The 27,872-nt window shown below is 37.3% G+C and overlaps 1 protein-coding gene across 12 annotated transcripts in view; it reads left to right on the top strand.

Moving 5' to 3' along the window:
• Nucleotides 1–27,872, top strand: part of TENM3 (teneurin transmembrane protein 3) — a 2,524,603-nt gene that overhangs the window by 708,346 nt on the left and 1,788,385 nt on the right. For all 12 annotated transcript variants that reach the window (XM_059909693.1, XM_059909692.1, XM_059909687.1 and 9 more), the window contains one exon: nt 25,105–25,159. The gene's annotated coding sequence lies outside the window, so the exon portion shown is untranslated. The remainder of the gene's footprint in view (nt 1–25,104; nt 25,160–27,872) is intronic.

Genomic DNA, 27,872 nt, shown 5'->3' with positions numbered 1-27,872 from the left:
AAGTCATTGGCCAATGAGGGTTGATTTCGTCAAATCCCCTCCTCTTCCTGGAAGGGGGGAGGTGTGGCACTGAGAGTCCCCGCCCTCTAGGCACATGGTTGGTTCCTGCGGCAGCCAGCCCCTCCTTCAGGAGCCACCTCATTAGCATAGACGCCGGGCTCAGGTTGCAAGGGGCTTAGTGTGCACAAGGAGAGATATTCCTTTCACTCAATCCCTCAGGAAATTCCAAGGGCTTTAGAACCTCCTTACCAGAAACTGAGAGCAGAGGCCAAGTATTTATTTCTTATAACGTCACATGTGTATTAATTTTAATACTGATTTTTGTAAAGTAAACAGACTTCATTTCTTAGGGCAGTTTTAGGTTTACAAAACAAAACGCCTGAAGTTCCCATATATTATCCCCCTCCCTCCATCACAGTTTCTCCTATTGTTAACATAGTACATTTGTTAACGATTGATGAACCAATTTGATAAATGATTATTAGGAAAAGGTCAGAGTTTATATTAGGGTTCACTATTTGTGTTGTACAGATAGTTCTGTAGGTTTTGCCAAATGCATAGCGTCATGTATCTACCATTACAGTATCATGGAGAAGAGCTTCAGTCCCCTGAAAATCCCCTGTGCGCCACCACTTCCCTCCTAATCCCTGGCAACCACGGACGTTTTTACTCTGTGTAGCTTTGCCTTTTTCAGAATGTCACGTGGTGGAATCATATAGTATGTGGCATTTTCAGACTGACTTGTTTCACTTACCAGTGTTTGTTTGAGGTTCCTCCATGCCTTTTCATGGCTTGATAGCTCATTTCTTTTTATTGCCTAGTAATATTCCATTGTCTGATATAACATAGTTTATTTATCCACTCACCTATCTTGATAGATATCTTGGTTGCTTCTAATTTTTGGCGATTATGAATAAAGCTGTTATAAACATGCATGTGCAGGTTTTTATGTGGACATAAGTAACTTTCAACTGATCTGTGCAAATACCTAGGTGGGCAGTTGGTGAATCATATGGTAAGACCGTTAGCCTTTGTAAGAAACTGAAAGACATCTTCTGAAGTAGCACTACCATTTTGGATTCCCACCAGGAGTGAGCTCCTGTGGCTCCACCGTGGATCATTTTCAACAATTACAAATGAGAGTTGACTCTGATTATTGGAAGCTTTAATAGGCCTATTGGCATGAGCAACAAAGAAATATTTTCATGACTACCTGTCATTTTATACTTAGTAACGCTTTGTGATACTTCATGTCTATAAATTACTATAATGACACAAAATGTTTTCTTTGCCCAGAGACTTTTATTTTAGCATAAGCTGACAACTGGATAATAATATTAATAATAATAATAAAAAAATTTAAATTTAAATATTTAATGGTTACACATATTTCAAGTTTTAAACACGTTAGCATATATAAAACAACTGATTCAACAAATATACATGATATTGTAGGTAATTTATACAAATACGAGTAATACATAGACTCAATTAGTATGAACGGCATATCCTTGTGACAAAGAGCACAGACTTTAGAAATGGATGACTTGGACAAATACTTAACTTAAATTTCAGTTATATCATCTGTAAAATAATTATAATAATACCCTCTGCTGAAGCATGGGAAAACTCTGGAAATCAGGAAAGTATAGGATACATTTGGTGGAGAGTGAGAAGTTTATTTGAGATGGAAGGCATAATTCTTCAAGGACAATACTGTGGAGAGTCCTGAATGTACGTCTAAACAGTTCCAATTTTATTTATTAGTGTGTGGAAATCTGAAGAATTTTTAAAGGGTCACACATGGATTGTGGCCTAGTCAGAGATTTACTTTAAGATTACTTGAGAACGTAGTCAAGAAAAATTTTGAAAGATGTAATCATTATGATGTGGCAAATGCTAGTCTGTTATTCTTTTCTATAAGTTAGAAAGAGGGCTCCTTCCATCAAGACATTTTACTGCCAACTCCTAGAGAATCTGTGATGACTAAGATATGGCTGGCACCAGACAGAGTTGTGCAGTGCACAACAGTGCAACTGTATGCAGGGATCCTCTCCTTAAAATCTTGCTATTCCTTCCATATTTTAAGAAAACAGGCCTATCAGGGGTCTTTGTTTGTCTTTAATTTCTTTTTGAACTAATTCTTATTCTATTCCCTTTGTTTTAAATATCACTTCATGCAGATAAATCCAAAACCGTTACCTCTAACCCTCACATTCTGCCTTAAAGTTTTATTCAGCATACTGGACATGCCTATCTGATATTTTAATACTTTTCAAACTTATCCAGAATTGAAGTAATCATCTCCCAGCCTCCAAACGGCTCTTCCTGATGACTCTAACCCTATTAATAGCAATGCTTTTCTCCCAGTCTCTCAGGTTTCAGGCAAGAGTTACCTTTGATTTCTCTCCTTTTCTTCCTACATTCAGCATCAAAGTTTACGTGTGTGCAGGTTGTGTAGGACCCAAATCTAAGAGGCGTCGGTTACATTAGAAGCAGTGCAGATGTATATAGCGCTCATGACAGTTTTCTGGCAGGTGACAGCACATATTTTTATGTAGAACACTGTTTTTTCACTGGCATAAAGGACTTTATAGGCTAGTGACAGTGTTTTAAGGAGGAAGTGAATAGACTGTAAGAAAGTGGAGGCATCAAGTATATAGTCCATGCCTCAGATCTTTAGTAATAAAGAAGTCATATCCATGGCTATGAGAGAAGATTGTATGATCTAAGTGTGGCGAGACAGTTTTTTATGATTGAAAAACATATAAGCACAGAGAAAAAATTATTAAACATGTAAGGGTCTGGGATAGAGGGAAGAAATGATTTACCAATGTGAATTTATTGCAATTGCATTAATCACATTTTATAGTGTAGAAAACAATGTGATAAGTTGTATGGAATCCAGTTCTGATTTTCTGCTTAGCCATTCCACCTAAAATATTCTGAGATACTCTCAAGGACGAAAAGACTTAGCTCCCAGGACTAAGGGGTCATTGAGGAGATGGTCATTGCCCTTCCTCCCAGTTTTGCTCTACTAGATGAATATTGCAAAAAGTTTGCCAGAGGACAAATGTGAGAGACATTTTCCTACTCGAATCAAAACTGTCAATGATTGGAGTTGATTGACACCTATCACCAGATGCGCACACAAGGCTGACGGCACTGAAAATAACATCACCAGGGCTCACGAGACACAAAATGTTTCCCTGCACACACCGTGAGTTTCTCTCCATGGTATTCACAAGGGAAATCTTATGCTGATTTAGCCCTTTGAATGGTAGGTGCCGGCAGTTGCTGCTCCGTCACGTAAAGCGCAGATTATTTCACTTTGCGAAAGCAGCGCCGTCACCACATAAGGAGTCTGTAAGGACCAGTTCTTTACTGTGTCAGCAAACAGTTACATGACAAAGGGCCGAGACTATCAGCTGAAAGTAACTGGGTCCTTGGAGTTTCAGACATGAACACTGGTCATTATTATTTGCATTGACCAACAATATTTGCTATTTTTCTTGGCTAATTCTTATCTTATTTTCTTATGACTTTATATATGTTAACATGATCAAAAGAAGCACCGCCTTTCGTTAGAGAACAGTACCACGTGGGCAGGGCCACAGGCATGTGTTATCCCTATTTTACAGAAGAGAAAACTGATACCCAGTGAGAGAAAACTGTGGAAGCACAGTTAGTAACTAAGAACTACTCAGAGATTGTTGCCCCATCTGTGACTGTGACCCACTGCCTCTTTAAAATTAGCTCCTTAAATTATCTTTGGGGCTTCCCTGGTGACGCAGTGGTTGAGAATCCGCCTGCCAATGCAGGGGACACGGGTTCGAGCCCTGGTCTGAGATGATCCCACATGCCACGGAGCAACTGGGCCCGTGAGCCACAACTACTGAGCCTGCGTGTCTGGAGCCTGTGCTCCGCAACAAGAGAGGCCGCGACAGTGAGAGGCCCGCGCACTGCGATGAAGGGTGGCCCCCGCTTGCCGCAACTAGAGAAAGCCCTCGCACGGAAACGAAGACCCGACACAGCCAAAAATAAATAAATAAATAAACCCAAAGTTCAAAATTCTAACTCCATCTGCGCCATATTACTGAGCTGTCTTCATTTAAAAAACAAACAAACAAAAAAAACAAATTATCTTTGAGATCAGCTAGAAGGCAACTCCCAGTACGTGACTCTAAATTTCACAGTGTCCTGCCAACGTGATTTGCTACACCAGTATAGTGGATTCTCACGTAATAAACCCACTTCCAAGCCCTCTCCTACTTTGTGGCCACTACGCTCAGCTCTTGGATTTCAGCACAAAAATTTCTTACCCAAGAGCTGAAGATGTAGAGATTTTACATTATTAAAGGCAACACTTTGCAATACACTGTATAAAGAAAAGCCTTCCTTACTGGCATCTATATGAGAAACTTTAGTTCAAATCAGTGTCTTTCAGGTATTCACCTTCCTCTGGGAATGCCAGAGCTAGTAGAAGTTTACTGTTCTCAGACAGAAGTACACTGGAATCCTACTTTAAAACCACCTTATAGAGAAAACCATATACGTGATTCCCTGCAACAATAGTCTTTTCATTCTTCTGTAATTCAATATCCTTGAATGGTATCCAAGGTACACTCAACACTTTCCCCACTCTCTCCCAGAATTCTTGTCTTAATGTGAACTGTTTCACAGTTAGTTTTTAGTAGATGTCTCTTCTGACATAAAATACGTATCCTATAAAAGATTTTCTATTAAGTTCTAATCTCAATTAACCAGACTCTAGTAGATATTTAATAAAGCACAGTTGCATACAAGTTTAATATATTCATGTTCGCATTTGGATTTAGGTTAGACTCATATACACAAAAGGGACTAGACACAGCCAGTCTACTTTGTGAGTCCATGAAACACTCAAAAATAGGCTTTTATTTATTTATTTATTTCCATGTGCGTGTGGATAATCTAGAGTTCATCGTAATCATAAATCTTTCACTTTGAGTTCATATAACTGCACACATGTAAACATAGCCTGTGTGTTTTAAAAAGGTTAAAAAAAAGTTTTCATTTCCCTGTCACCTTACTTGATATAAATTAACTAGAATTCCTTTGTTGCTGATTTGGTTTATAAGCCCTAAGGAAACAAAGCATGGATTTACTTTTGTGTCTTTTTTATGTAGTGTCTAAATAACTATCATTTTTGAAAATAGAGATAGTTAGCTATGATACAGTGTTAGTATAAACCAGATGGAGTAATAGAGACAAAATTGATAGGTGTGGGCAGGCTGTATACTAAGGCACATTTAATCTTCAGCTCATGAATCTGTAATTCATTATCTGATGGGAATACATCTAGACTATTGATTTCGATAAGATAAAGACTTTTGGTTTCTCTAATCATGTCCATTAGTTTCCTGCAGACAGATTAATAATTTTTCACAATTGCTAATGGCAATTGGAGGCATTTAATTTTGCTGCTGCCCTCGTATAGTTGCTACTTGGCAACATATTTGCATGGTATTAGATAAAAAATAATCCGAAGGCTATGAAGCAGTCTTCATTTGTTATAGTACTTTGTTTACAAAAGCATCATTATGAGTAGCACTTCAAAGTAGAAAAAATTTCCACCTATTATTTTTTTAATTAGAAATTTATGTTAGACTTTAAGACAACTTTGTTGCCTAAGGGAATAAAAACTTGTTTTAAAAATGAATCACACAGAGAAGATGAACTTCTTTATTTTCCTTTTACTGGTAAATCTGAATACTGTAAATTTGAACAATGCTTCTCTTGAAGAGAATTGCAGTTATCTTTAAATCCATATATAAACTTTTTATAGATTCTGCAATAGATTTTAACTATCTCATTCTGTATGATCTAGACCGGCTGTTGAATCTGATATGTATTAATTTTTTGGAAACAGCTTAAAATTTTGCTCTACAATTATTTTAAACTAGGTAAGTCCACCCTAGGACTTTCAATGACATTTAGTTGCTGAAAGATTGATTAATTATTTTAGAGAAGTTTCTGTCATGGCATGGACCTCTGGAGAGATTTCTATATAGATGGAGAATCAGTGCTCAGAGTAAAATTATTGTTTGCAAAATGATCTTCAACTCCAAACATTAGCTCTGATTCAAATGATAATATCATCCAAATAACTGAACTTTTGACATATGTAAGCATAACTCATTTTTTAAATTGATGTATAACTGACATATAATATTACTTTCAGATGTACAATACGATTCAATATTTGTATATATTGTGAAATGATGACCAGAATAAGTCTGGCTAACATCCTTACCACACATGGTTACAAATATTTTTTTCTTACATGCTAAATTTTAAAATTAAACTTCTTATGATGGGAACTTAGCAACTTTTAAATATGATATAGAGTATTTTTAGTCACCATGCTATATGCTACATCCTCATGACTTACTTATTTTATAAATGCAAGCTTGTGCCTGTTGGCACCCCTCACCTGTTTCGATGCCTCCCCGCACCCCTGCCTCAGGCAACCACTAATCTTTTTTCTCTTCTCTGTATATATAGGCTCAGTTTTGTTTGTTTAGACTCCACATGAAAGTGAGATCATACGGTATTTGTCTTACTCTGTCTGACTTATTTCACTTAGTATAGTGATCTCAGGGTACAGTCATGTTGTCACAAATAGCAAGATTTTCTTCTTTTTATGGCTGAATTATATTCCTCTGTGTGTGTGTGTGTGTGTGTGTGTGTGTGTGTATATGTATGCATGTATCTTACATTTTCTTTATCCATTCATCCATCTATATACACAGATTATTTCCATGTCTCCTCTAATGTAAATAATGCTGCAATGAACATAAAGGTGCATATATCTTTTTGAGATAGTATTTTCATTTTCTTTGGATAACTACCCAGAAGTGGAATTGCTGGATTATATGGTAGTTCTATTTTCAACTTTTTGAGGAACCACCGAACTGTGTTCCGTAGTGGCAGCACCCATTAGTGCACAAGGGTTCCCTTTTCATATCCTTGCCAACACTTGTTATTGCTTGTTTTTGGTTTTTTGTTTTTTTTTTGATAAGAGCTATTCTGACAGGTGTGATGTTGTATCTCATTGTGGTTTTGATTTGCATTTCCCTCATGATTAATAATACTGAGCACATTTTCATGTACCTGTTGGCCATCACTGGAAAACTGTCTATTCAAATCCTTTGCCCATTTTTAAATCAGATTGTTTTTTCAGTGTTCAGTTGTATGTGTTCTTTATGTATTTTCAATATTAAACTCTTAATAGATATATGACTTGTAAATATTTTCTCCTATTCAGTAGGCTGCCTTTTTGTTCTGTTCATGACTTCCATTGCTGTGCAGAAGCTTTTTAGTTTGATGTAGTCCCACATGTTTATTTTTGCTTTCGGTGTCAAACTAAAAAAAAAAAAATCATCATCAAGACCTATGTCAAGGAGCTTACTGCCTACGTTTTCTTGTAGGAGTTTTATGGTTTCAGGTCTTACAGTCAAGTCTTTAATCCATTTTGAGTTAATTTGTGTGTATGGTTTAAGAAAGTGGTCTAGGTTCCTTCTCTTGCATGTGGCTGTCCTCTTTTCCCAACGCCATTTATTGAAGAGCCTGTTCTTTCCTCATTGTATATTCGCGACTCCTTTGTTATAGATTAACTGACCGTGTATGTGTGGGTTTATTTCTGGCCTCTCTATTCTGTTCCATTGACCTACTCTTATGCCAATACCATACTGTTTTGATTACTGTAGCCTTGTAATATAGTTTGAAATCAGGGAGTGTGATGCCTCCAGCTTTGTTCTTCTTCCTCAAGATTGCTTTGGACATTTGAGATCTCTTGTGGTTCCATACTAGGTTTTAGGGTTGTTTGTTCTATTTCTGTGAAAAATGTCATTGGAGATTTGATAGGGATTACACTGACTCTGTAAATTGCTTTGAGTAGTATGGACATTCTAACAATGTTAATTCTTCCAGTACATGGACACAGAATATCTTCCCATTTATTTATGTCTTCGTCAATTTCTTTCATGGATGTCTTATAGTTTTCAGCATACAGGACTTTCACCTCCTTGGTTAAACTTATTCATAGTTGTGTGTGTGTGCGTGCATGTGTGTGTGTGCAGTTGAAAATGGGATTGTTTTCTTAATTTCTCTTATGTTTTGTTACTAGTGCATAGAAACACAACACTTTCTTGTATATTGATTTTGTATCCTGCAACTTCGCTGAATTTGTTCATCAGTTCTACTTTTTTTTTTTTTTTTGGAGGAGTCTCTAGGGTTTTCTGTATATAATATCATGTCATCTATAAATAGTGACAGTTTTACTTCTTCCTTCCCAGTTTGTATGCCTTTTACATCTTTTTCTTGCCTAATTGCTCTAGCTGGCACTTTCAATACTATGTTGAATGAAAATGGTGAGAGCAAGCATCCTTGTCTTGTTTGTAATCTTAGAGGAAAAACTTTCAGCTTTCACCACTGAGTTTGAGTTAGCTGTGGGCTTGTCATAGGTGGCCATTATTATGTTGAGGTAAGTTCCCTCTGTACCCACTTCAGTGAGAGTGTTTATCATAAATGGATGTTGGGTTTTGTCAAATGCTTCTTCTGCATCTATTGAGATGATCATATGACTTTAGTCCTTTCTTTTGTTGGGTATATTACATTGATTTGCAGATGTGGAACCAGCCTTGCATCCCTGGAATAAATCCCACTTAATTGTGGTGTATGATCCTTTTCATGTATTATTGAATTCAGTTTGCTAATATTTTGTTGAGGACTTTTCCATCTATGTTCGTCAGGGAAATTGGCCTGTCATTTTCTTTTCTTGTGGCATCCTTGTCTGGTTTAGATATCAGGGTAATTCTGGCATTGTAAAATGGGTTTGAAAACATAAATCATTCTCATACTCTTCCATTTCTGGAAGCATTAATCATTCTTACACTCTATAAATTTTGCCTAAAATTAAGGAGCCTATTAGGTAATATACCTATGATAATAATGAACATATATCAATATACCCACTGCCATAATGTCAAAATAAGTCTTAGCTAGAATACAGTCAATGTGTTATTAAAGACGTAGATTGGGTCAGCCTCCAAATATCCTGGTGGAGAAAAATGTTATGATTTGTTAGATTGAGGCTATTTAAAACTTCCAAAACAGCTAATAAAATAATTCTGAGAATTTAAGGAGAGCAAATTAGTTTGACCATTTTTCTGTCCATTTTCAATCCTGTGCTGGTTTCCTAGATAATTATTTCCAAATATTCCTTATTAACAAGTACCTCAAAGAAAATTAGAGTAGCAAGAATTAACATATGCGTGGAAAGTCTGGGTAGTAAGAAAAATAAATTTGATAGGAGGAATAATATCTACTAATTAAAGGCATTGAAACCTGTTAAATGAGTCCCATGTTATGTTTTGAGAGCCAGTAAATGGGTTTGTGGAGCAGAATAACACAGTGAATGGGGTGTTTAAAGCAGAGATTTCAGTCTTGAAAGAGAGGTCAATTTAAAGTCCTTGGTAGGAATCTAGACTTGCATGATGAGGACTTGGAAAAGAGTAAAAGTGACACAAAACAGAGGTCATGAAAAAAAGAGATCTTCAGGATTTCTACAGGGTAAATAAGAAGGAACTTTGAAGCTCTAAGCACCATTGATTGAGGCAGGTGATAAGGTGGGCAAATTGGAGGGTTGTAAGGGAGAAAGACATAACAGAGGGGAGGAGACAGTATTGTTATTGTTAGTATTGTTTGCTTTAGAAAAAGTTGTATTTATTCTTTTCAGATGATGTTATGGGAGAAAAGTTTGAGACCATTTTCATCTTTTTTCCCTAAAATTGTACCCGTATACTTGGAGTCAAATAACTTTGCATTTAAGTTATGTGTCACATTTAGCATCTAAAATGCCTGTGTTTGTTCATTCAATCATTCATTCATTCATTTGTGTATTCACTCAGCTAGCATGTATTAAGGGCCTACTATTAGTATGGATTTGTGCTGGGCTCAGGTTATTTAATTAAGAAAAGAAGAGAGAGTTTCTGAGCTCAGGGAGTTGTCATTTTCTCGGAGAAGAACATTACTCACATTATTACACCAGTGAGTGTATAATTTTACACTGAGTCCACCACAATCAATGAAAGTAAAATGGTTCTTAAAAAGTATATAATAAAGAGTTTGGAGTATCAAGAAGACCTCTCTTAGGGCAGCGACTTCTACAGTGGGATTTGGAGGACTAAGAGAAATTACAAAAGGAGAAGAAGAGAATTCCAGAGAAAGCAGGAAGAGTATATACTAAAACTGTGTAGCAAGAGAAGAATGATACTCTGCAGAGAGCACAGGAGACACAGGAGGCATAGGCGTGAACCAGATCACAGTCAGAATGTCGTCAGAAAGGTACTGAGAAGATAAACTGGTTTGAATGTGAGGTATAAAGACCATTGTCAGAGTTCGTTAAAATGAAGATGTCGAGTAGAAGACAGTATCTGAATGTATCATTTTCTCCTTTTGACATTTTGGTTAACAAAAGTTGTCTTTCCAACAAATCAGCTGAGTAAAAGTTCCCAGGTGTGTGTTAATCCTCTTGTTGAAACGCTGTATTAACAAGGTCCACAAACAGACCTTCAGTTGCATTAGAGTTTCTACTCTGCTTCTTCACCACCACACGTGGAGCATGGCTTTGCTATTTCTGGCTGAAAAACAATCAAACGTGGTGGTCCCTCCTCGCAGCTACACATTTGCAACCTTCTCGGGAGGCACTGCTCAGTGTCTAAGGTAGAACAGTAATGACTGGGGCAGAAAGGAGATTCACTCCTAGGGTTCGGTTTCCTACAGCTTCAGGAAAGTCACAGGCAGCTGCTGCTGCTGAAAAGACAGAAGACTAGATATTTTCTGAGAGTCGCTGGTTTTCCTCTCGTGATTATAATCAGAAAAAAGTGTAGAGGTACAAAGAAAGGCAATCTCTCCATGCAATAAGAAGATGGGAAGAAAGTACTGTGGGGTTGAATGAAGGTGAGATGGCATCTCTGTGGGTGATGAGGGAAGTTTCTGATTCTTGGAGGAATTTGTGTTTGAGCTATGGCTTGACAGATGGTAGATACTTAAAAAATGAGAGTGGAGCTCAGAAGGTAAACACATTTCAGGTAAACAGAAAAGAGTAAACAAAGGCAAAAAAGTAGGCAAATACTGAGTATGTCCAAAAATAACAAATTGTTTGTTTCGACTGAAATTTAAATTAGATCTATTTTAGGGAGATTAATTTAATGCCAAAATATATCCTGTGAACAAAAGGCTGATCATACTGCTGTCAGTTAGGAGACTTCTAGAAAATATTGCTGAATGTGTATCTTCAACTGACTGACACATACATTACTCTTAGGGAGAGTTGGAAGGGATTTGTAAGCTTTTCTTAGTAACTGTCACCCCCTCTGCCAACCTATTTTAATTTGCAGATGTGCACATGTGAAATGGGTTAGCTATATTGTGGGACTTGAGTCATCTATGTCAGGTGAAAGTTAAGGCAGTGAGAATAAATGCATTTACCAAGGAGGAGGCTGCGGAGAACACAGGGACGAGAAGAAGAGAAGATTCAAGAAACAGGAGACTTAGGTCAGAAGGAAATTCACAAAAGCCCATGAAAGTAAGCAAATGGAAGCAAACTTTGCATGTCTGACAGTATTTCCAAGGGGAGAGGCCAACATCTTCCCTGTGTTTGGATTCCTCAACAGTCCATAGTACTTACACCATAAAATCGTTAAACATGCAGAATAATTCCAGCCAAAACCATGCTTAATAAAATTTACTGAAATATCTATTTTTAAAGTAAAATGTTAAAGAGTAAATACATATGTTTTTCTAGCTAATGAACTTGGCCAAGAAGATTCCCTAGAGAAAGAGATGCAGTGTGATGGAGTACATGAGGCTTGGGTTTTGGAGCCAGTCATACTTGGATTTGACAGTTGTTTCATATTTTATCTGCCTTTTGAAATTAGGAAATAAATCATACTTCTTGGTGATATAATATATGTAAAGCACTCATGTATTGTAGATGAACAACAATTTCAAAGGAGAGTTGCAATAGCATTTTTGTAATTTGTCTTTATTCTTTCTGAGAAGGATGCTCTTCATAAAAACCCACAATTAGAGTTTTGATCATTATTTGTTGGCGATAGAATAGACTCTTGAGGATCCATTTGGTTCTCTAAACATTACAACCACTTGATAACTCATTCAGACATCTTCATCTCCCTCCTCCTCCCATCATTGACTTTATTTGAACTTTTGTAGAAAATTGAAGGTTAAGTTAAGGATTTGTGGTTAAGTTTCTCTATCCTTCTCACGTGGTCTTAGATGTATCACAGTATCTGAGAATAAATTTGGAAGCATTAATTGGAATTGTTCTTTATTTTAATTTTACATTGCTGTGCATTGTTTCTAAGTCTTTAATATAAAAATAATTGACAAATGAAATGTATGTAAATGTACAAATTGAAAAGGGCAAGGAAATGCATTTTTTGCAATCCTGCTTTATTATAATTAAAAATATGCCTTTGTGTGAACAACCTAAAATGGAAGATTTCCTCTAACATTTACCTTCTGCTTGTTTCCCCTTTTTTTTGCTGATGGTAATGCACTGTGTGCTTTATACATTCTTTAAAAGAGAAACACTATTCAGATTTATTTCTCTGTTGAGGACTCTAAAGACAGTATTTATATTCAAAAGGATTTCTGTTTTTCTCATTCTAGAGAATTGATATTCGGCGGTTATTTTTTTTCTCCCTTTTATGTGTTAGTGGTAAATACCAAAGATCAAGATGGTCAAGTGTTTATACATCTTTTACCTAACTCTGAAGGGCAGTTGAATGGTCTAATTGATTTTTAAAGTTACACATCAGATACAGTGCTGCAATATCACATTTACAAAGTGTTCCATGGGTTTCCACGTTGGAGATGCTAATTATTACTTACTGGGTTAAAGTTTGCTGCTAGGCCTTAGGGACTGTATTAGTCAGGGGTCTCATGAGAAACAGGGTGTGTGTGTCTGGAGAGAGAGAGGAGGGAGGGAGCTTGATTGATTGATTAAATGGCCAGAAGATTGTTAAGGCTTGCTAAATCCAAAATCTGCAGGTTAGGCCATTAGGCTGGAGACCCAGAGAAGAGTTGCAGAGTGATTCCAATGACAGAATTTCTTCTTGGTCAGGGGGAGGTCAGTCCTTCTTCTATCAAGGCCCTCAACTAACTGGAAGAGGCCCATCCACATTATAAAGGGTAATCTGCTTTATCAAAGTCTACTGATTCAAATGTTAATCTCATTCAAAAAAACACCTTCCCAGAAACATCCAAGATAATGTTTGACCACATATCTGAGCATCGTGGCCCAGTCACATTGACACATAAAGGTCAACATCACAGTGACCATCTCTCCTATGCATTTGATCTCTTCATTTGCATTCATGCATTTGATCTCTTCATTTGCATTCACACATTCTGTTTATACCACTGTTACTCTTTTCTACTTTTCCAGATGTTTGCAGGTTTGTTTGTTTGTTTCCCACTGAAGAATTATAAAATTATTGCTACTAATAATCACTACCATTCTAAATTATTCTTACAATGACCACCGCTACTGTTACTACTAAAGGGAACCAATTGCTACACACCTTCTATGTGGTTGGCAGTGAAACATGGGTTTTATTTACATACTGTATGTCTAATCCTCACAACAAAAGGGGAAGATAGTTATAAATACTCATTTTGCAGGTGAGGGACCTGAGAGTCAGTAGGATTAAGGGGCCTGTCCAAGGCCTTACAGTAGTGAAGTGGCCGAGCCCAGACTGGAGCTCATGAATCTTTGCTTTTCCATATACTGCCCTGCATGACTTGATTTTTCTCTTGTATATTGTACCATAGTCATTCACCTGTTGTGACTTCACGGTGACAAGAGGAATTTTAAATGTAAGGAAGAGTCATTAAGTAAGATATTATAGGTTTTGAAACGAAAAGCCCCTTTATCATTGATCACTGTGAGAGTTTATGTAAAAGCTACTTGAGTTTTTAAAACAGTCCTGTATTTTGGATTATTTTTAGAGTGATCCAGACCTGAGAGAGGAAAATAGAATATACTCATAGTTTTCTTTTCCCTCTGTCACCTCTGTCTCACCTTCTGTGAATCGATTAGAGATGTCGTTGGAGAGATTCAACTTTGGATTACTTGGTAAAAATTGTCAAGATTCAAGCTGAGGAATTTGGATTTGGTTTCATTATAAACAGATAATGCTATAGATTCAAAGGAAGAAGGATACTACAGCCAAATGGACCAGGAATCCTCTATTACTGTCTCACATTCCTGAGACAGTCTCTTAATACTTTTTACATTTTGATCCACTAAGATGTCTCAAGAGTGTTTTCTGTCACGGTGTTTATATCCAAATAGTGTTTCTCTATCATGGTGATTATTCCATTGGATGCGGAGTGGTATCCTTCTTTAACAGTTATACTGGGTTTGGAAAATGGTATTACCTTTTGAGATCACAGTTTAGAATGTCCTTAATAATACGCCAGGCCTATTGGCAGTAGTAGATAAGGAGCGGAACTCAGAACTCTGTCTTGCCTATAGTCAGAACAGTCTCAATGGAGGCTTAAGTGGAGATGTCTTTTCATTTTGGAACTGTATAGGCTCAGGTACCCTGAGCATGGAATAGAATTATTGGATGCTGACATACATAATCTTTAATTCTGGCACAATCTCGTTATTTTATTTTTATTTAATTAATTTTGTGTACAATTTTACAGGATCTTAGAGGGTTCACGAATGACTTTATGTCTTCCACAGGATAATTCACATGTTCCTGAATTTTATACAACACTGAAGTTTGTGTTTTTCGGTTTTTGGTTTTCTTGTTTAATTTTAAATCAATCTTGTTTGGGTTGGGAGAATTATTCACTTGATTTTGATCAGGTTATATCCCAAATCAGAGTGTATGTAGCCTTCTTTAGAAGGCTTCTTATTTTAAAATGTTTTAGTATCATTTTTGTTACTGTTTTTCTTTTCAATTAGTCTATGTGCCACAAAAATGTTAAAGTATCCTTTTTTAACTTTTCTTTAGACCATTTATAAAAATTATCCATTAGGTCACACTCCAAGAGGGGCCTATTGGAAAGGCAGCCAATAGGCCTCTCTTAGATGGATCAGAGGCAAGATGAGATAGCGGCCTACAGAGTAAAAGCTTGGAATAAAGGGGGTGATTCTCAGTAGTCTGCTCAAGTCACTGTTCTCTAGATACCAAAATAGCTGTTTTGAAACTTTAAATTGTGTAGGTAGCAATGTGCACTTTAAACAATTTGGGTATTGGAATACAATAGCTTATACTGAGTGATTCAAATACAAACCACTGATGAAGATTTTTCAAATTGTGTGAAGCTAATTTCCTATTTGGCAGTCATTTACTGATTTGCAGTAATCAATATTTTTGTGAGAATTTAAACTCACAAAAATACTGGGTTTTTTTTTTTTTTTTTTCTTTTCCATTTCAAGCCTGGGAAAGATTTAGGGGGTCCCGGCTCGAGTTCCAACTAGTTGCTGGTTGGTTAACTGTGGCAAGCTACTTAATACTTTAAGTCTTAGTTATGCGTCCGGCACTCTGCCTAGGAAATAGTGGACACCCATAGTTATTTCTATGATATTCTAAACATTATTTTTCTTTCCAGTAGGCAACTCAGTCTCTGGGAGTTTATCATAGAATCAGAGAAGTCTAAAACTGCCTCCCCTCCAGGAGCTTACAATCTTGTAAAGCATTTAGTCCAACCTCCTCAATTTAAAAGTGACGTTTGAACAGGGAGTGTAATTGGATTTGCTTATGGTCTGAGGAAGGATGCTGATTCTTATTAGGTGCCATATGGCTACAGGGCAAGGGACTAATCTGTGGATCTCTCTGTTTACATATTGATGTCAACTCTTAGGTTTTGATTTTAATGGAACATTTTGGTCATGTAAAAATGCTAATGGCATTTAGCAAATGCTGAATCTGTGACAGGTTCTGTTTTAAGTACTTTACATGTATTTTCTCATTTAATTCCTACAACAATCCCACGAATAGGGAACAGTTTTATCTCTATATTCTGATGATGAGGAAACTGAGGATGCTAGAGATTATATGTCTAAGATTGTAAAAGTAAGAAGTAACAGAACAAGAATTCAAACCCTGAGCCTTATTCCAGAGTCCATGTAATTAGTATCTGACCTTCCTACCTCTTTGATAATGATTACTGACATCGGATAGTGTCAACCATTGATAGTTCATTTGTTTTAGTTCTAGATATTCTAAAATTATTTCATTAACATAGTGTCATTAGCAGCTTTTTGGATATTTTTTATTAAAAGACTGAAATGATTTCCTATTTCCTTATAACCTAAAACAAAATTATTAGAAGATGGTATTTTACATTAATTTGTATGTTTATATTTTACTTAAATGTGCTACTTAACATTTCATCAAGTTATCTTCCCCTATGTAGATATCATTGTGAATATTTTGATATCAGAATATGAACCACTATTATTTTAAATATTTTATATTTTAAAAATTATATTGATATTTTTAAAATGGAAAATAATCCCATTATTTAAAAATGTACTACAAATTAATATGATCTACCCGAGTTCTTAGTATTTTTTTGGTGTGTGTGACCAAGCTTTGCATCTATTTCATTAGAGAAAATTGGCTTCTTTATTACTATGAAATATACATCCCAAAATTCCTATTGCTTTCCATTGTAGTATAGTTTTATTTTTAATTTGAATAGTCAATATTAGATATACTTTCTCAAACATTTTTTTCATATAGTTTTTCCTTTTTGTTATCCATAGATTATAGCAGGAAGCATTATTTTTAAAAACTACTAAAATTACATTAATCTAATAAAATCATCCTACTATTTTATAGCACTTAAAAATAACATTAATAACAGATTATAATTACTTATATTTATTCCAATGAATCAGTAAAACTGTCTACCATTTTCAGGATTTATTGCTAGAATCATCAAAATGCTTAACTATTTGGATTCTACTTTTATGAGAAAGCAGGAGACACAAATACTTATTTCTATTTTATGTGGGGGAAATATTGTATAGTTATTAGAACAAAAGTTGAAGTGATGGGAAACATTGTTGATTATCCTTAGATGCACTAGAAGATATTAAACGTTTTATTTGATATATTTTTCAAACTTCAAAAGACAATAATATGTCTTCAGTTAAAGCAATCTAAGAGTAGAAGTAGCATTTATTTAAAATAACTTCTTAGCATATTTTTCGTGTCTTTGTTCTCCTTCTTGGCTGGACACTTGCCCATGTGACTTTACATGAACATATGATGAGAGTTGGGCGTCTCACCCAGATCTGCATCCAATTCCTCAAGCAGAAAGACAGTCACTCTCAGCTGACCTCTCTTTTTACTTAAATCACAAGATGCTAGTTAAAAATATTATTTCATCAGCCTTTTTGATATCATTTATAAATGGTATATAATGTAAAACTCTGAATTTTCCTCAATTACTAATTATCATTTTCAATTGTTCATGTATAGTTGAAATATATTATGTAAGAATTAATATGGTATAAAAATAAAATAATCAAAAAACATAACAAGATAAAACACAAAACCATTTATCAGCCCTGAACAAATTCTTATAGGGGAAAAAAAAAATTCTGTTCTGTTGTTGAATACATTTTACAGATGACTGCACTCTCTCAGTTGATATATACCATTTCCGTGCACCCTGCTTTCCAGGCCTATTGGACAGGGGTCATGCCCTGTTTATCTTTGTGTCTTAGCAACACAGCATAGAGCACACATTCAATAAATGTCGCAAGGATTAGGAAAGAGGTAAACAGAAAAAAAAAGATCGGAGGGGGTGAAGGAAAGGACAAAGAAATGAGAGACAGTGATGCTGAGTTAACAGTGAATACCACTTACACTTAGTGAAACACTATTACTTTACATAAGTCATTTTCAGCAGGAGAAGGTCTGCTCTCTGAGACTTCAAAGTACTCCAATAATGATGCTAAGGTGAAAATTCTGTCTTTTGAGTGAGGTGAAGGAACCAACTAAATTACATCTATATATATGTGTGTGTGTGTGTGTGTTTACACACACAATCTCTTAAAAAGAGCTGGAATCTTTTTAAATATGAACGTTTTGTAAGAATTTGTAGGAAAGTAAAATTTGCCATAGCAAAATGTTTCTTTGGCATGTGGATTATTTCAAGCTGAAAACAAGCTTAATAGACTCAGGAAGAACCTTTGACCTCCCCACTAACTGCCTAAAAAATGTAGGCAGAGGACCTCTTCTAGGAACGGAGCTGTCACCATAGAGACTACAGTAGTAACTAGGTGTGTAGACAGGGCAACTTAGCAAAGTCTGTTAAAATTCTGCTCTGGGTCCCACTGTCTCTGCCTGGCCAGGGAAACATTTGTTTACCAACTGTTTGCTTTTCCATCCTCACGTCAACTGCCTTGTCCTTCTGTGAAGTCCCAAACCCCTACCCTCAACATCCTCCTTTGTCTTTAGCTGAAGATGTTTCTTAAGGTGAGGTTTTCCGCCATTGTGGGGAGTTACTCAGTTTTCTTTGGTCTCTCCTGTGTACGCATGTTATTAAACTTTTGTGTGATTTTCTCCTGTTAATCTGTCTCATGTCAATGTAATTCTTAGACCAGCCAGAAGAACCTAGAAGGGTAGAGGAAAATTTCTTCCTCCTGGACAAATTAAAACAAGCCCAGGGAAATTCCCTGGTGGCGCAGTGGTTAAGAATCCGCCTGCCAATGCACGGGACATGGGTTCGAGCCCTGGCCGGGGAAGATCTCACATGCCGTGGAGCAAGTAAGCCCGTGTGCCACAGCTACTGAGCCTGTGCTCTAGAGCCCATGAGCCACAACTACTGAGCCCACGAGCCACAACTACTGAAGCCCGCGCGCCTAGAGCCCGTGCTCCACAACAGGAGAAGCCACCGCAATGAGAAGCCTGCGCACTGCAACGAAGAGCAGCCCCCACTCGCCACAACTAAAGAAAGCCCGCACGCAGCAATGAAGACCCAACACAGCCAAAAATAAATAAATAATTTTATTAAAAAAAAAAAATAAAGCCCAGAAAGGGATGTTAAACCAACTTAATAGTGTATCAGAATATTAACAAACATTGTCATTGACAGTGTAACATAACAAAAGTGGTCAAGGGGCAAAGATGTCGAGAAGGGACAGGACAATAAGGGCACACGGAGCTGTTAGGGAACCAGGGCCGTTTGCCGGATGCGCAGCAAGTGGACCGCTGTGACGCCGAGGAGGTTCAGCCGAGAAAGAGCTTAGTCATAAGGCGGCCAAGCCAGGAGTCAGAGAGCAGGCCTCATTTCCGCCTCCCGAGAGGCGAAGGGGTTTGGGACATTCATGGGACAAGCAGGAGGGTCTCAGGACTGGGGAAGGGTGACGGGAGGCAGGGAAGAGGGGCGGTAACTGATGTTCTGCGCAGGCGCACAGCGGTTCCGTGCTTCTGCATATTCATAAGCGAGGATGTTGCGTGATCTGGGGGTGGAGTCAACAGGCCGGCCGGGGACGTCTGCGCAGGCCCAGTTCCGGGGTTCCTGGTCCCAGCCGGCCTGAGCCGGCCTGAGCCGGCTGGCGCTTGGCGGGAGCTGCGTCCAGGTTCCTGGAAGACGCCCGGGCCGTGGGGAGCTGGGAAGGTAGGCAATTAAGGAGAGGAAAAAAGAAAGAAGCCCCTAAAGCCTCAAGCGAGCTTAGTGAAGGCAGTTTACTACGAGCAGAGGGGTTCGAACAAGCCGTTCCCGCATCCGCTGTTGCAGCACAAGCTCAGGAATTCCTGTTAGCTACGAGCCTCCGTTAACTGCGGGGCACGGGTCAGAGCCCTGGTTTCTCCACCTCTCGCAGCCGCCGGCTAGGCCTGCCGTCTGGTGGGACCCGTATGTGCGGCTTGCTCGGTCAGGGTGCCGCCCAGACGCGCCTGCGCGGCGCACGTCGGTGGTGGGGCAGCTCCCCCCCTCTCACCTGCTGCGGAGGAGAGAAGCCGTGGATTCGCCTCTCCTGAGAGGCCGAGGCCGTGCCCTCCGCAAAGCCTAAGGCGGTTCTCCTTGCGGATGTCGTTCCCCCTCTTTGCCCTGTAAGCCGCTTAAGGTGACCTGTAGACAAACGAGGTGTGTCCTCTCCCCTTCTTTCCCAGCTTTCCTTAAACCGGGTGTGTTAACTGCGGCACCGTGGTCGTTTTGGACCAGGTCATTCTGTATGGAGGGGGGGGAGGGGGAGGGGGAGGGGGGAGGGGGGAGGGCAGGGCTGTCCCGTGTAGTGCAGCATGGTCGGCGGCATCTCTGGCCTCTACCCACTTGATCTCGGTGGCACACCCCTGCCCCCCAGTTGTGACAGTAAACAGTATGGCCAGACATTGTCCAGTGTCCCCTGTGGCCCCACACTGCCCCTGATTGAGAAGCACTGCCCTAAATAAAGGTGGTGCTTATTTCATCTCTTTATCCAATTATATACGTTGATTTAGTTTTCAGTGTACTTACTGGACTGCCCCCCCCGGCTTCATTCTCATTCTCCCTAATACCGCTTCCGCACATCTAAGGAAAGAATGCAGGGGCAGTTTAATCTTCATTCTGGAACCGGCCAGTCCCCAGGAGGACTGGCCCGATGACTTTGGCCTCATTAGCATGAAAAGATTTCACAGGATTTTTAAGCTATTCCTATTGCACACCATTAAAAAAAAAGGTGAATAAACAATCCAATAGTGAAAAACAGAACAAGTGGTCAGTATAATTTTGTGGTATTAAAAATGTAGCTGAAAATAACAGAAGGTATGTTAAGTATTTTACTGAAATCATATGGGAAGATTTTGGTTAAAACATTGACATTTTTTTTTCCTTTACTGTATCAACCGCACAGTTATTTTGCGCAAGCCTTACCTCTGGAAATGACTATACAAAGAAAATTGTCAGAATATGAAATTTTTTTTTTCCCCTAATGGGATATGGTAAAGAATGAACATTAAGGATTACGTTCCTAATCCGTTCCACAATCCCAGTGGTGCAAGATGGGGCTGCATACTGTATCCACTTTCCTGTAGTCTATTTTAAGCACCCAAGTTTGATGATGAAGAAGTTAATGCGGTTTCTAGTAGTGCCTAATTTACCCTCAGGGAGTGGCTCATGCTGGGAGAATGTGGCCCATTATGGATTATTTTGTAGCATCAGTCATGCTATGAGATGACAAGACTTTATAAGACAAATATTATGGATCAACCTTCAGAGGCCAGCGCTACGTGCAGGCAAAAATTCTCATTGGCAGAACAAAACAGAAAGCCCTTAATGAATTCTGTTACCGTGGCAGCATATTGTCAAATCATGCACTAATAGCAAAAGAGCTGGAAAACCACACCAAGAAACCAGCATGTCTTTTGGCAAGCTGGAGACCAGGGTTTGGTGCTGAGCTTCCAAACATTCTAAAGGAGAGAATTAACATCGGAGGAAGCCAAGAATCTTTGTGCAAACTCTGCAGGCATTCGGGTGTGAATCCTAGAGCAGAGAGCTACATGAACCTGAGGGTTATTTTTTCTGCTTTTTTTGTTTTTCCTCTTCCCAAATGTAATTAGGTGTTAGTTCAATAACGAAGAGCAATCCCAAAAGGTTGTCTGGGACCACAGTCACATTTTAGGGAACACAGCTCTACCTTCTGAGTCAGTTCTTATACTATCAACCTCTGTAATTTAAGATGTGGCAGAATTTCAAGGCGATTAGCGTAATATCAGGGTGGCCAGATGTCCTTGAATGCTTAGGTGTGAGCCAGTATTTTATATTTTGTCTTGGGAAGATAACTACATTAAAATCTGTCTCAGATCGAATCATGTGGATCATGTTGTAAATCACCTGAAATATCAGAAAATCAGAGATTTAAATATATAAAACATTTGGGAGAATGAAGATATATAAGTTGTCTGTAACGTTCCATTTATTTGTATTTCTTTTCAGTACCTTTATTGTAGGGCTGTGTTTGCCAACCAGTTTTCTAAAACTCTGGCACATACATGGCAAACTTACCGGAAACATTGTCTTTTTCTCTGTTTCCTTTATTTTTACTCAAATCCTATGCCTTGTTTCTTATCTTCCATTTCCTTTTTCTTTCCTCGAAAAGTGACAGCTTCCCATGCCTCTTCACCCATTGTTTCTTGACATGAAAGGAAAGAACAATGGAAATGGAGGAGTGGATTTCAGACTTTGCTCCTTGGAAATCCCGGGGTGGCTTCGGAGCTGCAGGTGGGGAGGGAACGCAGAGAGCAGACAGGGCTGAGGCTTCCATTCCAACTTCCAGTTTACAAATAGTATTTCATGGAAAGAAAGATTTCCGCAGCACAGATATCGCAACAGTGGTAGAACCCACGATGCCATCAGGGAGAGTAGACCCAGGATGGGACATCTGACCAAAGGAAAGTAATCATACTGAATAGTAGAAGCATGGGGATATTGAAGAAATTCACTGTGGGTGTTTTTTTTTTTTATTTTTTTATTTTTGGCTGTGTTGGATCTTCGTTTCTGTGCGAGGGCTTCTCCAGTTGCGGCGAGCCGGCGCCGGTCTTCATCGCGGTGCGCGGGCCTCTCACTATCGCGGCCTCTCTTGTTGCGGAGCACAGGCTCCAGACGCGCAGGCTCAGTAGTTGTGGCTCACGGGCCCAGCTGCTCCGCGGCATGTGGGATCTTCCCAGACCAGGGCTTGAACCCGTGTCCCCTGCATTGGCAGGCAGATTCTCAACCACTGCGCCACCAGGGAAGCCCACTGTGGGTGTTTTATCTCATGATTACTCTTCCTTCAACCACCTTAAGTGCAATCAGTATGTAAAAATCAAGAACTTCTCATTTCCTCCCATTTAATAGTAGCAAGATTTAGTAGCTTCTGCCATCTCAACAGGAGCAAAGCGTGTAGTGGTCCAGGTATATTTCTATTGAGTAGGATGATTAAAGAGTATGAAAGGATAAAGATGTAACTATATAGTGAAACAAGGAAACTAAAATTTATCTCACAAATGATGTCTCTGTTGTCCCAAAGAAAGATTATATATCTCAGTAATTCCTATGGCTAGGAAAATTTTATGAAAGAAATGTTCTTAAATGTATGGACACCAAGGGGGGAAAGTTGGGGGGCGGGGGGTGGTGGAGGTGGGATGAATTGGGAGACTGAGATTGACATATATACACTATAACCAATAAGCGCCTGCTGTATAAAAATATAAAATAAAATTCAAAAAAAGAGAAAGGAATGTTCTTTTTATTCATAAAGGTATTTTGACTAGCTATGGCTTTATTATTACATAAAATAAAAATTATACTTTATTTGTATTATAATAAGATAAATTTAATTTTAAAATAAAAAAAGGAAACTTACACCATACATTTTAAAGATTTGTCCTACGTTAATAAAAATAGTGTTTTGCATTTATAGGACATGATGTCAAAATGCTAACGTGTCCTGGCAAAAACGTTAAGGAGCGGGAGTTCCTGGATTATTAATTATTTGTGTTCAAGTTCTCTAAATTTAACCTCAAATTAACTGCCGTTAACTGTTAGCTGTTTGAATAAGAGGTTTGATAGTAAATAATTTATTATTTATCTTGTTATTTTCCTTGAGGAAATAACTCTTTATTTCCCTAAAATATTAAAAAAAATTTTGCCTATGTAATGGAAGACTATTTCTTGTTTACTATAGAAATTTTAATACTTTTTAAAAAATATACTGTTTTCTCCAAATCCAAGTGGTATTAATTTTTTTTTTTTAAATCTCAGCATAGTAGAGAAATATGTAAAGAACGTTTTAGCTTACACTATGTCAGCAGATTTTGATTAATTGGGGGAGAAAAAGCTTATTAAACAAAATAACATTTCCAATTTTGTATTAAATGTTACCTCTTCTACTGTATAAAGCAGGACATATTTTGGCAAGATCTCGAGCTTTTAAAACTAACATTGAACATACTATGGAGAAAAGACTTGCAAGTTGCCTTGTGTTCTTAACAGTAGCTGGAAAAGGAAAAGAAATGAAAATGGATAAACAGTTAAAGTGGAAATGCATGATTACAATGGAATGATACGTAAATCCAAATCAAGTTTCAATGTAGAGTATATTTTTAAGTATTTTCAGAGAAATTAAATAATTTTCAGATTTAGTATTTTCTGTAATCTTTTAAGATTAAAAATTTATTTTTTAAAGATATATTTTCAGATGATTTTATTTGTGATTATGTATGTCTAATTCAAACCATGTTATGGTTTTTTTCTGTGTCTGGTAACATCGAACCATGAAAAGTAAAATTAGCATTTAAGAAATAATTCAAGGAAAAGACTTCTCCAATAATATTTGCCCCAGTGAGCTGAGTAATTTTTGTAAATTGGTCTTTTGGCCTGAGTGATTTAGATAATTACTTAAGTTCTTTCTTTCAGGTTGAATATTCAGATACTAGTCAACATCAAGCATACGATAAATGATTTATTTTTTTCTTCAGTAAATCGATCAAATACTGAGTGAAGTAGTGTATTTGACCTGTGTATTGCCCTTATATAATCCCTAATTGTTTTCAAGTAGTGTCCCTCTAACTTGATGAGATCTTTTTCTGTTGTTATTTGCAAATTTGCTTGATGGATTAGGAAAGATGTGTTCAATCAAAGAGTTCTGAATAAACATTAAAGGATAAGTTTCTAATGAGTACATAACTCAAACTATTCTTTATTCACTCAGTATAAACCAATGATCAAGTTACCTGTGAACATTAAGGGTGGAGGGAGGGACATTAACACATTCTTTACTCCGACTAGGATGTTTTTGTTTTTCTCCAATGGAAATTTTCTTTTCCTTTTTCAGTAGTATTTTTAACTTATGGTGTGCATTGGGAAATAATTTTCACTTGCCTTTTGTAGTTTTTAATTCATGAAAATAAACCAAAACCAAGAGGTTATAGTTATAACATTTCTTATTTATGAACATAAAAGAATCTTATTAGTTATTGCAATTTAAACTTTATTGTATTTTAAATTAACATATTCTTGTTTTTGTGACTTCTTTAACAGGCAGTAACTTCAAGCTCTTGTGGTGGATACAGATTCCTGCTGCAAGGAAATAACAGTAAGTGCTTATGTATATGCAATAACTTTTTAAAAACTACAACATCTTAATATTTGGAACTCCATTATGCTTAAATGCATGAAAAAAAGTTAATATGGTTATTTAAATTTACCCTATCATTTTATAATTTCAATAAATTGTATTCATTCTAATGACATTTTACATAGAATTTTAATAGATTAATGCCAGGTCATTTTAATAATGAGGAAAAATAGACCCACAGCCAAGTCTTTCCATTTTGTCCAGTATGTTTATGTCAGTCTTGCTATGTAAATTTCACTTATGCATTAATGACATTAATTATCTCTGATTAGCTGATTTACAGAGAGTCTGTTTTCTATGGGTAATTATTTGACAATTGGTTTTTAAATTTTGGATTGTGGGACATTTATTTTGCATTCATAACTTCTTTGGAGCAACGCAAATTCGTCTTTTGTAATGGTGCATTTTAAATTGTTTTCTCGCCAATGTGTGTCACTAACTCTTGTATTCATCTCACAAAAGGTAAGAGAGGGGCCTCTTTCTCCCAACTGGGATTAAATAGTAACTTCTCAGTTCTTCTGCAATATATTTTTCATAATGGTTTAAATCTGTGTGTTTATTTCAAATGTGAGCATAAGTAACTTTTGTTTTACCTGCCAGCCCTGGGTTATCTTGTGCCTTCCTTTATATTAATGTAATTACTTGGGAATTATCTCTATTCCAAATTGAATAGGGAAATATCAGCTTGCTGCAGGCTCTGTGCTCATCCAGGAATTAAAGTAATTTAAGATATGAGGTTTTAAATGGAAACTCTATTTGTAAGAAAAAGATGTAATTCACTGCCAGAGGTATCCGTTTCACTGCAACTTCTAGAGAGACAAAAATGCTCTCCAAATTCTAATTCTTGATTTTCTAAGTAATTCGGATCCTGGTGTCTTTTCTACTCAGATAGATTTCTAGGGTGTTGTGTAATCTGGGATATATCCTGGTTTCCATTTCTTACTGATACCATTCCCTGGGTGTCTTCCTGACTCAACCATTGAGCTGTTTGGCAAAACTTCTATCCAGTGATCTTCAATTTGACATGGCCTCCTCAGGCAATGACGGGTCTTCCTTGAGTACAATTCATTAAATGTTGTTTTGTAGAATAGATAATGATTATACTTATCAAATGTCTGCAAGTCTCATTCGGAGATATGCTGTATTATAAATGAAATTATTTTCTATTTGGGGGAATTCTTGTTTATTAATATTGTTATAAGTTGTAATAACTTGTTTATTAATATTGTTGTAGATAAAGGCTTTGGTGAATAAACTATATTGATCTTTAGAAATTATTAGTTGGTATTAGCTTTGCGATAGACTAAAAATGATATAAAATGGTTGGTAAAATAACTCAAACTATTTCTCTGTCTTGCTGTGGATGAGGAAGAGGCGAAAGGGAAAGAAAATGCCTTCATAAATTAAAGTGTCAGGGTGTTCATTACCCTATAACCAAATAGAAATCATCAGTAGCAGGACTGCCTATTTTACAAATAATGTTATAACCCATTTACTTTAAAAGCTCTTTTCCTTAGAAGTCATTTCTAGTATTTTTTTAATCGTCAAATTATGCGTATATACTTTCTAGGAACAATCGAGTATAAGTATGTGTGTTTAAATAAATATATATATTTATATAAATATACATGTATATACACATATCAGCAAAATCATATTTTCTTAGGGTTCCCAAATAAGAAACTTTGAATACACACACAGAATTTTATTTATCTTTGGATCATTCTAATTTTTATTTTATATCTAAATCTTCAGTCTCAATCTGTTCTTATTCTGTCATTTATTTATATATTTAACAACTTTTGTGTAGCTAGGTGTGTGGTCTCAGACACTGGGGATAGAGGGCGGAAAGATTAAGTTCCTGTCTTCTAGCTGACCACAGGATGATGGAGAAAATACAAACATTTAACAATCATTTCAGTTCATTGTGGTAGGAGTTGTGATAGAATCAGGATAAAATGGGAAATAGAGGGGTGAATTCTCAGGTCATCCTGGAGAGCTAAAGCAATGTTTTCTAGAGCAGGTAATTCTGGAACCACAATAGGTGTGTGTAACTGAAGTGGTGGTGTTGGATTGTGTGTGTATATTCCAAAGTGAGGGCATAGGGGTGAGGATTGGGAAGAAGAGGCTGTAGGAATCATTTCAGGCTCTGTGGGAAGGGAAGGCTGTCTATGCAGTATATAGCAAGATCAAGGTGACATGAGAACATTTTTACATGCTTAGGGAGCACAAAATAAAAGTTGCAGAGTGACAGGAAATGAGAGAACTAGAGCATAAAATTACATCTGCGACTGTGCTGAGGAGTTTGCATCTTATCTCATTTTTACCCACAAAACAAAAGGGAGCCCTAGTGAATTTTATAACAGTAAGAAACATTGGAGTTGCATTTTGGAAATACCAGTAGAGCAGCGATTTTGAAGAAGGATTGGGGAGATGGAGAAGGAACACCCCAAGTGGAGACAGGAGAGCCAGTTAGGAAACTGTATTACTAGTTCCAAGAAATAAATGCTGACGGCCTCATCAAAGGAAGTGGTTTTGTGGGGAGAGCAAAGCCTTGGAAAAGTTGAGCTCTGAACAGTGGAGACCAGGTTATTTACTTGAGGTTACCTGTCCTGTGTGAAGAGGGGAACCTACAGGACGATTATTATTTTTAGTATATGTGCTGCCGAAG

This window comes from Balaenoptera ricei, chromosome 21 (genome assembly GCF_028023285.1).
Source record: "Balaenoptera ricei isolate mBalRic1 chromosome 21, mBalRic1.hap2, whole genome shotgun sequence".
In the NCBI taxonomy this organism is placed as follows: domain Eukaryota; kingdom Metazoa; phylum Chordata; class Mammalia; order Artiodactyla; family Balaenopteridae; genus Balaenoptera; species Balaenoptera ricei.
The sequence above is the reverse complement of the archived record's forward strand: the minus strand, read 5'-3'. Positions and strand labels throughout refer to the sequence as shown.